Source organism: Phoca vitulina, unplaced genomic scaffold (genome assembly GCF_004348235.1).
Source record: "Phoca vitulina isolate PV1807 unplaced genomic scaffold, GSC_HSeal_1.0 scaffold40, whole genome shotgun sequence".
Classification (NCBI taxonomy): Eukaryota; Metazoa; Chordata; class Mammalia; order Carnivora; family Phocidae; genus Phoca; species Phoca vitulina.
In genome coordinates this window covers 20664091-20667390 of record NW_022589743.1, presented here as the reverse complement: position 1 = coordinate 20667390, position 3300 = coordinate 20664091, and the positions used below count along the sequence as shown (strand labels likewise).

The 3300-nt window shown below is 46.5% G+C and overlaps 1 pseudogene; it reads right to left on the bottom strand.

Moving 5' to 3' along the window:
- Positions 1-720: 720 nt before the first annotated feature.
- Positions 721-1177, bottom strand: LOC116647273 (annotated as a pseudogene).
- Between the last annotated feature and the right edge of the window lie 2123 nt (positions 1178-3300).

Here is a 3300-nt window from a genome sequence, read left to right as displayed (position 1 = left end):
GGCAACCCCGAGCTGAGAGCCCGTGCCTCGGCTCCGTCTCTGCAGCCGGCTTCCCTGCTCTGATACCTGGGAGCTCTGCCGCACTCAGGCACCCCCGGTCTTTCTGTGACCCCGAGGGTCCTGAGACCACACTGTCCCGTGAGGGTTCCACCCCCTGCTTAGCCACCGGAGTGACATCCCTCAGCGAGCAGACTTCTAAAAGTTCCGATTTTGTGCTCCACGGCTCTATCACTTGCCAGAAGCGGCCGACGGAGGCCCCCTCCCCCGCCATCTATCCTCCTGAATATCACCTCGGATTCACTTCTCTGCACGTCCTACCTTCCAGGAAGTGGTCGCTTTTCTGTTCAGAGAGTTGTTGCTATTCTTTTCTCCGATCTCCTGTTGAGTTTGTAGGTGTTCAGAATGGTTTGATCCCTATCCAGCTGAATTCCTGAGACCAGACGAAATCCAGGTCTCCTGCTCCTCCGCCATCTTGCCGTTTGTTTTTTGTTTTTTTTTAACTAAAACAGTTGACAATTTTATTTTCACATTTCATAATGCAAATAAAATTTTTTTTCTTGTCCCACTGCTCCTCTGCCAAAACTATTCTCTCACTGATAAGGAGGGGGAGCAAGTCTTCCTTGTCCTGCTGTTAGAGAACACCCAGAGTTGTAGCACCATGGTCTCCTGGGGAAGTAGAACAAATAATATAAAATGATTTAAAGAGGCTCCCCTCTCTCCTTATCTGTCTGGTCGAGTCATTCCTGGCCAACTGGGCACCATCATGGGACAGGTGGGAGGTCTCATCATTGGGGGCCCAGGTATCAATGGCACAGTGGCCTCCCACAGGCAGCCTCACTCCAGGAGCCAGTCCCACTGGCATCATTCGAGGAGGAGGAGGGCCCCCATAGGGGGTGCTGGCATATACCAGGGTAGGGAGGACTGGGGGAGTCCTGGGGGGAAATGGGATCGTTGCCCCTGCAGGAGGAGGAGCAGAGAATGGAGTAGGAGGTCTCTTTCCTTGTGGAAATGTAGCGGTTGTTTTGTTGATCAGGCCCTGAGCCTGCTTTTCCATTCATTTCTGATAGTAGTCTTTCACCTTCTCTTTGTGTTTCCTATGGCTGCAGTGGGTCTTCCTCACAGATGGAGAGTCCAGGGTGAGGTATGGGTCGCAGTAGTCACAATAAAACTTAGCCATGTTGCTCTGCACACCATTGGCCTCCTCTTTGTCTTTTTGACTGTTAAAAGGACTTGAGATTCCCCCATTCAGCTCATGTTGGGGAAAGGAAAAGGAAAAAAAAGGAAGAATTCATCATCTTTGTTTTTAGAATAGAAATAATTTACAGATGCCAAATATCATTTTGAGATGCAACATTGAAAACGAAAATGCACAGATTTTTTTTTTTTAAGATTTATATATTTATTTGAGAGAGAGAGTGGGAGAGGGGCAGAAGGAGAGAGAGAATCTCAAGCAGACTGCCTGCTGAGTGCAGAGCCAGATGAAGAGCTCTATCTCAAGACCCTGAGATCATGATCTGAGCCGAAATCAAGAGTCAGACGCTCAACCAACTGAGCCACCCAGGTGCCCCCAAAATGGGACAGGTTTTTAATGGTAGTTCATTTCTGATTTTATAACTTTATTTTTATTTATTTATTTATTTTAAAGATTTTATTTATTTATTTGACAGAGAGAGACAGCGAGAGAAGGAACACAAGAAGGGGAAGTGGGAGAGGGAGAAGCAGTCTCCTGGCCGAGCAGGGGGCCCGATTCGGGGCCCGATCCCAGGACCCTGGAATCATGACCCGAGCCGAAGGCAGATGCCCAACCGAATGAGCCACCCAGGCACCCCCCATTTCTGATTTTAAAAGAGGGTACTTCTGATATATTAAAATTGCCTCAAAAGCAAGAGAATGGCATCAGAGAGGCCTGGGCTCATAACTTGACCTGGGCACTTGCTAGCTGTGAGACCTTAGGCAAGGTACTGCACTTTTCTGAGCCTCAGCTTCCTCATCTGTAGAGTGGGGTAGGGCAGAGGACAGTAATCCTTTCTCTGTAGGGTTGTTAGAGAAATTAATGCATTACAGCACAAAAGGATCCCCACTCCGCCTTGTCCTCATTCTTTTCTGTTTGTTGCTCCTCCCATGATTCTTCCCCTCCCTGATCCACCTTTCTGGTCCAAGTCTTAACTTGCCAGAGGGGACTCCAGGGCAGAGCTCACAGCTGCTTTCCTTCATTAGCACCAGAGAAACAGGGAACTCCTTCTGGAGGCAAACCCGTTGGTCTCACTTTCATCTTCCTTATCAAGCCAGGGTGATGAAATAGAATGATCCGAGACATGTACCTGCGCTGTCAACCACTGGAATTTAATCAGAACTCACAGACCAGGTCTTTGGGTTTGGCAATTGGGGAGCTCAAGACATTCTGGCTTTACCCACTTTGTGCTGCTTTCCCCGATATTGCAAATACTTTTGGATGCTTATTTTTTTGTAGGAAAGCACGGAATGAATATCAGCCTTTTTAATAAAAGTTCCCGTGGAGAGGTGATTGCATCTCTGGAAGCTAGTTGCCACTTCAGAGATGAATGGTGCAGGTTTTCAGCAAAGAACCTAATTAAACAAGCTCGAGAAAGCCCCAAATGAATGTGCCTCTGTGGGGCCACAAGACCCTGGTTTCAGGGGCAAAGAGGGGGGCCCTGATGCCAATTGAATGAAATAAACATTTTCACCCCATTGCTCGCTCAAAAGGCCCCAAGGACTCCTCTGTTGGTGGGTTCCCATTGGGGACCATGCCTGGTATCAGGGAGTGGGACAGGGGCCAGGACTCCCTAAATCCTTTTCCTCTAATAGTACGGGGGAGTACTAATCAGAAGCTATTTGTTTAGCAAATTAATTTCCTACTTCATTTAATCAATGAATAATTGTCATGTAAATTTTTTAAGTTATAGAATAGGTAAGATATTTGCGTAGTTCAAAATTCAAGAGGTACACTGTAAAAGTCCCCCTCCAACCCACTCCCCCACCCAAGGCCTGGAGGCAAGCAACAGTACCAGTTTCTTATACCTCCTTCCAGAGAAATACTGGACACAGAAAAGCTGTACCTATTTTTTTCCCCTGGGCCTGTTTTTTTTTTTTTTTTAATTCATATAAATGTTAGTCATTTATAAGCTCAGCCCTGAACCTTCATTTTTTTAAAACTTAATAATAAATCTTGGAATATTTTCAAAAATTGCATAAAAGCCCTCATTATTCTTTTTTATGGTTGGTTGTAGTCCACTGTGTGGAGGCATCACGACTTTTTTGTGATCTCCTGTTGAGAGACAC